The sequence below is a fragment of the Melospiza georgiana genome, chromosome 17 (genome assembly GCF_028018845.1).
Source record: "Melospiza georgiana isolate bMelGeo1 chromosome 17, bMelGeo1.pri, whole genome shotgun sequence".
Lineage (NCBI taxonomy): Eukaryota > Metazoa > Chordata > Aves > Passeriformes > Passerellidae > Melospiza > Melospiza georgiana.
The window spans coordinates 6,207,203-6,214,857 of NC_080446.1; the positions used below are offsets into that span (position 1 = coordinate 6,207,203).

At 54.1% G+C, this 7,655-nt stretch overlaps 1 protein-coding gene across 2 annotated transcripts in view; it reads right to left on the reverse strand.

The window, feature by feature from the left end:
• Positions 1–3,659, reverse strand: part of MYT1 (myelin transcription factor 1) — a 59,209-nt gene extending 55,550 nt beyond the window's left edge. The window contains exon 1 of one of the 2 annotated variants that reach the window (XM_058036358.1): positions 3,584–3,659. The gene's annotated coding sequence lies outside the window, so the exon portion shown is untranslated. Of the gene's footprint in view, positions 1–2,979; positions 3,046–3,583 lie in introns of those variants that run through there. The other variant, XM_058036359.1, reaches the window with a different exon arrangement.
• Positions 3,660–7,655: the final 3,996 nt, after the last annotated feature.

Genomic DNA, 7,655 nt, shown 5'->3' on the forward strand with positions numbered 1-7,655 from the left:
AGGGAAGGGCTCTAACAACTCAGTTTACAGCTGGAAAAATAAGCTCCTCCATTTACAAACTCACAAAGCAGAGGAAAGAACGGGTCCTGTGCCCCACTTTGCCACTAAAGTTCCACATCTGACTTCCCCGTGGTGAGGCGATGCTTCCCCGCCTCTCCCTCCCCTTCACACGCCTCATTTCGTGTCTTCTGGGAAGCCCAGCCCAGCCCTGCCTCCAGCCTTTACTGTAAATCCTCCCCTTCCCTGCCACGCAGATCTCGGGGGGCAGAGGGTCCCGGTGCCCCCAGCCCTTGATTTGGGGACAGGAGCATCCCTGGCAAAATCAGCCCCCCGAGGCTGCAAATGAGGGCTCTGCTTCTGGCTGGGCACGGAGGGAGAGACCAATTTGCATTACAAAATTGATTTTGAGGGGTTCAGGAGTCTAACCTCCTCAAGCCCTGATGCAAAACTGCGGTGGGATTTCAGGAAGGGGAAAGAGTTTCTGTTTCCTGAGCTCCAAAGCTGTGTCATTCAGCCTATCCTGACAGTGCTGCTGGCTTCGGGCGCGCTGCTGCCCCCAAAGCCCACCAAGAGCAGCGTGTCCCATCCAGAAGCCAAGTTTGGAGGCAGCACCCCAAAGCCGAGCCTTCCGGGGGGGCGGAGGGGGGGTTTAGTACCGTCCGCTAAAATGGCAGCTGCTCTGACGCCGAGCTACGTCTTGCGAAGTCAGCCCTGCCCTCATCATCATCATCCTCCTCATCATCCTCTGACTGCCGGGAACTGCTGCGGCTCCCGGGGCTCTGCGGGACGGGGCGGGGGAGGCGCAGAACGGGGGGGGTTCGGCTGTCCCTGCGCACCCCGGCCCCCCGTTTGTCACTTCGGGCTGCTGGGGACAGTCCGGCCCCGCGGGGCAGCCACAGGACAGAAGGTCCCTGTGCCCCCCTTCTCTCCCAGCCACTCCAAAACATGGAATGGGAAGTGCAGGGGGGGCACCGCCCCGACCCCCGGCTGCTGTCCCCTGCTTGGTGTCTCCCTGCCTCGGGACGAGGATGTTCCTGGGGGCAAAGGGACCGAGGAGATCAGACAGACAGCGAGTGGAGGTGGTGGAGGGACAAGGAGGGAGTTTGGGGGTCTTCAGGGAAGGGGATTCTCGCCCACTTCCAGCCCAGGATTTGCCAAAAGGGAAGGGAGCACCCCGGTCCCAAAGTCACCAAGGCCACCCTTGGCAGTGACCTCAAGTTCCATCCCTCCTGCCGGGCCAAGTCCCGGCACTCCCAGCGGGAGGAATTTCTGTCTCTGACAGCTCGAGGTGCCCCCGCTGCCCCCCGAACCCCGAGAGCTGCCCGGGACAGCGGTGACCCTGCGGGCAAAGGGATGCCTGCTCCTCCTGGGGACCGAGCGGGGGACAAGCGGCGCTGCCAGCCCAGAGCCCTCCCCGACGGGACCCCCGGGACATGACCAGCCCCGAGAGCGGCCAGCCGGCCCGGGGGAGCCGGGACAGCTCGGTGACAGCGCCCGGGACAGAGCCGGACCCGCCGCTCCGGACCCCAACTCCAGCGGGACACAGGACAGCTCCCGTCCGCTTTCTGGGAAGGGAAAATCCCAACTTTCCAGAGTTTTCCCACTCTTTGTGCGGCGGGAATTCCAGAGATTCATAACATCATTTGAAGAAAAAAGAAAAAAAAAACAAGAATCACCAAAAGAAAATAAAAAAGGAAAACAAGCGGAAAAAAAGAAAGAGAGGGGGGGAAAAAAGGAAAACCAAGTTCTCCTTGTTCTTCCCGAAGCAGGTGAAGGAGGGGACAGAAGGGGGGAGGGCAGGCAGGTTTGAAAGAGCCGAAGGGGACAAGTTGTGCCCGGGTTTCCCGGCGGTAGCAGCCGGCGCTGGTTTGTGCTTTGCAACACGCGCCTGCTCCAATCTGCGCCGCTCGGGAACAATAAACAGGATCATACAAAGAAGTGGAAAGGCGGCATCTTTGCTTCTGGTTTCTATGACAGCATCAGAGAGAGACAAACCAACTATAAACTCTAATTCCTAGATTCCTCTCCCCCCACACCCCCCCCCCCTCCCCGCAAACTCCCTTTTGTCTGCCATTAATTAAAGTGGCCATATGGAAAAGGCTGATAATAACAGCAGATGAGCCAACGAGAGAGAGGGAAAGGGGAAGAAAGAAAAAAAAGAATAACTAAAAGTAGCGGCAGGGCGATGGCGAGGGTTTAGCCCGGGCTTTTCGCACTTGTTTTCAGCGGCTGCTCCAAGCCAGGGGGCTCAACAATAGCGGGAGGAGAGCGGATCGAGGAGGGCAACGTGCCCCCTTTGCCCTGCCCAGCTCTGGGGAGCCTGGCGTGCCCCAAGGCTCCTGCTCCGACAGCTCTGATCCCCACGACCTGCCCCTTTGTGCCTCCGAGGGTGCCGAGCCCCCTTTGGGGCCGCCTCCCCCAGGAGGGTCCGTCCTACCCGGACTCCAAAGTCAAACTCAGCCCGAGTGGCCGGGGTGGATGGCAGCGCAAGCACAGCCTCGGACAGCACTCCCCTGCCCCTCGCTCCCTCTGCAAATAACCCACGGAACAAGCACCACAACAAACTTTGCTACAATTGATAAAGAGATTAGCCAAGCAAAGCCTCTTCCTAGCAAGCTAAAAATAAGAACACGCAGATTTCTGTCTTGGTCAACGTATAGAGAGAAATCCACAAACATGGCACACTTCCCTTGCGCCTCGCCGCTATAAATAGAGAGCTCTAAAGTAGGCAATAATCGGAAAGAAGGGGGGGGGGGGGGAAGGGAAAGAAAAAAAAAGGAGAAAAAGAAAAGTGTGGCGGTGGCAGGAGGGAGCAGCCGGCAGCCCTCCCTCCGCACCCGCGTCCCCGGGCGAGGGGCCCGCGGAGCTGCCCAGGAGCGCGGAGCGCGGACTCGGGATGGAGTTGTGGCAGGAAGGGGCCTGGGGCGAGGGGAGCGCGGCGAGGGACGCGCGGGGCCCCGGTCCCGCCCGGATCAGCACCTCCGAGAGCTCCGCGGCCGCGGGGCCGCCGCCGCAAACTCCTCCCGGCGCCCGGGAGCGTCTTCTGCTAACACCTCCCTCCGGATAAACATCCACCGATCCCGCGGTTCACCAACCCGGCAAGCATCCTCTTCCAGAAATATTCAGAAAGTTTCCCGGTTGAATGCGACGTTGTGCCTCTTTTTTTTTTTTTTTTTTTTTTTTTTTAATAAATCTCCTCCTTTCTCATCTTATCCAACCTCTTTCCAGTCAGAAGCATAACATGTCCACTAGCGTCTCGCAGCCGGCGAGAGAGCGAGCGAGCAAAGATGGACCTAGGAGCATGATGATCATCATAAAAATCCCCTCGGTTCTCCAGTGCAATTTTCAAAACAACAACCCAGCCTTCGTGCTGTAAAGGCGAAACGCCTGCGTCTGTTTACATCAACTGTGTGCTCCGAAAGCCTTTCCCCTCTGTCTCAATCCAAGGGAGGGGAGGGGAGGGAGGAAAAAAAAAAAAAAAAAAAAAAAAAAGAAGAGGGAAAAAAAAAAGAAAGAAAAAAAAAAAGAAAAAAAAGCCAGCATTATCTGCCTTTGTCAGCGAAAGAACATAATATTGACTTACCTTTCCCCACAGCTATTGTCTGCCCCTTTACAAAATGACATCACGGAAACCAATCATGAAATTTGCATGGGGGAGGTTGTGGGGGGAGAGTTCTTGGAGGGCAGCCCACTTCCCTACACCAGTAACACGCGTGTAAGACGGGTTGTTGGTTTCAATTAAATATCTGATACTCCTTAGTGTGTGAACTCTTAAGCCTGCTAAAGGCAATGTCTCATTTACTTAATGACCGCTCTCATTAATGGAAATGGCACAGAGGGGGCTTGCTGCGCCTTCCCTTTGTAAATACACTACCCATGAACCCTTGGGGTTGCAATATATCTGTTTACTCTCTGAGGTGAAATAAATTTACAGTATAGCATCAAAGAGAGCGAGCGAGAGAGATGGAGCGGCTGCCTTGAGTGCACCGAGAGTTGGGGCTCTCCCGGCCCCGCCGGCCCCTCTCTCCTGGCGCTCCCCCCTCCCCGAGACCCAGCAGAAGGTGAATGATTTTACCCGAGCTGATTCATAATTAATATGCACGAGGCTCGGGGCTCCTCTGACAGCAGCAGCACAAAAGGACGGCGAGCGCGACGAGCGCCGTTCCGTGTCCCCCCCGCGCATCCCGGCGCGTGGTACGGCCCAATAATTCCTAATAGCAGCAAGCAGCGAGTGACAGATGCCCTGGGTTAGCACAGCTCCAGCGAAAGTACTTTACAATATTTATTGGTGGTTAGGAAGATGACCTATCACCATAAAGAACAGACCGGGAAATTTATCGCCTCTATGAACCTGGAAGTATTGCATATTAGCTGATATACATATTCAAAAGGCGGTGGTTAAAAGGTGTATAAATATTTTAATTTTTTTTTTTTTTTGCCTTCTCTTAAAAGCAAAAAAAAAAAAAAAAAAAAAAAAAAAAAAAAAGCAAAAAAAAGAAAAACAAAAATGAAAAAAAAAAAAAGAAAGACACAATATGTTCCTGGCGGAAAACTTCTCACCCCCGGGAAGGTGGTTTACATTTTACATTATAGATGCTGCAATGGGAAGAACAACATAAGGAAAAGTCCTAAAAGAAAACGGTGACTAAAACGTTTAGGGGTTGTTTTAAGTTATAAAAATGCACGATTTTGCATGATGCATCTTTTCCTCCCAGAAAGAGCCATACTTCCCAGGAGTTAGCATCGCCTTTCCTTGAAAATGCTTGTTTCGTGGCGGTCCGGCCACCCCGGGAGGAGAAGGTCCCGAACTGGAGGGAGGGAGGGAGGGAGGCTCTGGGGAGAGCCCCCGGCACGGAGCGGCAGGAAGGGCATTAGCACATCCCATCCCTGCCGCTGCCAGACGGGAGCATTAGCACTTGCATCGCAACTTTTCGGAAATAGCGAGGGAAAACACAGCCAGGCTGCAGCCCCACGGGCTGGGAGAGGAGAGGGGGAGCAACGCTTTTCTGCCCAGCGCTTTTCCTGCACCCTCGTGCCATCCCCAGCATCGCCGAGACAATTAAGACTTCCCTGTCATCTTAATGAAGATTTCCAAAAAGATGCGGGAGCTCACAAATGGACAGAAACCCCAGGAGTCCTCAGAGAGCTGAGGCAGAGCCTGGCAGGGAAAGCTGAATCCTGCTGAGGATGCACTCTCCTGTGGGAAACTCCAGCTCCAGAGCTGCAGGCCCCCGGGCTCCTCTCCTGCTCACCCCCATCCTGAATGGGTTCTGTGCAGCCAGGAGTGGGAAAAGCCTCTCAGACTGCCCAAAACCTGGCAAAATTAGCTTGGGTGGATACTGCCGGCAGCCCTGTGTCACTCAGGCCATTGCAGGGCACACAGCAGGAAGGATTCGGTTTCCCCATCTCAGGAATTTTATTGATGAGAGGGTGGCAGAAATACTAATTTTAAACTGTTGAGGCCGCTTTGGAGGTTGTTAGGATGCCCATTTCCTTGCCTTGCCAGCCTGGTGTGCTCCTAAACCATTAACATAAAGGAGATATTCAGCAGAGAGTACTCCTGAAAAGCTGTTTTCTATCTCCTTTGGACACACCACGAAGACAGGGATATTTTACATCCTAAACCTTTGGCATTCAGAAATTCTATTAAACTCTTATCTGCAGGCAGCAGGCCTGGTGCTACACTGCATCTCCATTGTTCTGCACCCGCGATAGAATCAAAGGGAGGGCTGGGTGGACTCGGCTCCCCTCCGCTCACAATGCTGCCTGCTCCTCTCCACCGCTGCTTCATTTAGAGCCCTAATGCTAAAACTTGAGAAACAAAAGCACAATAGATTCGGCCGGCAGGCAGCAGGGAAATGTGTTTACTTGCGTGTGCTCCCCCATAAATCGGAGCACACGCTGCCTGCATGGATATGAGCGCACACACACACACATGTGCCTCCCCGAGCGTTAAGAGAGGGATTTTATTACTGCTGCTGTTGCATTTATTAACACGCGACGCACCTACGAGCCCTAAGGCAGCTGACAGCTCTGATAGCATCCGGCTGAGCTCTGGGCTGCCAGAGGGTGTTTGGCTTTTCTTTGTTCCCAAACTCGCCAGACTTTCCCTCTGCTCTCCTCCCAAAACGCTGCAGAGGAGCGGCGCCTCTCCCGGAGTTTCTCACTGCTACCAACTTTGGCAGCGGCAGGAATTCCCATCTCGCAGCCCCAAAATCCCTTCCTACCCCCAGAAAATCTCCGGCTTGGGCCAAAAGCCCCACAGCCCACGCTGGAGGAGCCCGCGGGGGAAGGCGAAGGCCACGCGTGGGCTGCAGGCGGCGGCGGGTCAGCACCACGGACAGCTCCGCCCGCTCCCTCCCGCCCCTTTCCACCTTTTAAAGTATTTTTCAGCCGTTTTTTAAAATAATGTTTCTCCCCCGTGCACTCCCTAAACCTCTCCAGAGTCACTCCACAGCTGTTTTCAGGGAGGTGATAATCATCGCGCGTTTCCAGGTCTCAAAGAGCAGGCGCTTCCCTAAAGGAAGACGTGCAGCAAAGAGGTCTAAAACAGATGTTCGTGTATTTTCATCTTCAGGGGGTTTAAGACGGGGCCTCCGAGAGTCCCTGCCTGCAGGGTGCCTGCAGAGCCGAACCCAGAGAGGATTTTTAAAAGCAGATTCCCTCCACGCCCCTCCCCTGCTCTCCATGCCATTTTTTCCCCCTCGTGTTTTCAGATCAAGCTCTTCAAGTTCGAAATTATTTAAAATAAAACTCCATTTGCTTGTGTAAACACAGCCATAAACCCACCGCACTGTGTTCCATTGGCTTCTTTGAGTCTGCTTCAAAGAAAATTAGATCTCAAACTTTACGCATTTGTAATTGGCACCAACTTCTCCGGTTACCAGCTGGGGGTGAAAGATTTTTTTTTCCTTGTTTCTTTCTGAAAGCTTCTATGCAGATGGGCTGGCTGCCTTAATGCCTCAGACTACAATTAGTGCTGTTGTATGCCGAATAGAAATGGCCAGCATTAATATTGTATATGGAACAGCTGAAGGGTTGCGAAGAAACCTGCCCACTACAGGCCCCTGGCAGATGGAACAACATGCACAGGCACAAAAAAAACTTTTAATAACCCTTTGCTCGCTCTCCAGCGCTCCCCTTCGCTCCGATTTGGGCGGGTCCTTCCCGAAGAGGCAATGCCTTTGTCTAAGCCAAATCTAGAGCTCTTTTCTCCCTGAAGAACAATAATTGGAGCAATCACCATCTTTTGCAAAAGGCACCTCGCATTATCCCTAAACTTCCTCCTTTGTGCCTCGGGTAATGCAGGCGCTGAAACACACACTCAGCTGAACGGGCACGAACTAACTTTTTATTTAATAACATCGCCCTCACCCCTTTATTATCCAGCAATGTGCAAGAGGAGTGGGGAAAAGCGCATAAAGCCAAACCAACCCAACCACCACCCCCTCGCCCAGCAGAAGTGCCACCAGAAGCTGCAGAAAACAGGATTTTCGCCTCGTCCCCCTCCCCTGCGCTCCTCGTGCTTTGCAATGAGGTGAAGCCCGCGGCAGAGGGGACAAAGCCCCGGCGGTGCCCCGGAGCAGCAGCACCAGGGGCCGCGCACCCCCCGCACCTGGAGCCCCTTCGCAGCTGAGCCCGGAGCACTGCGGGGA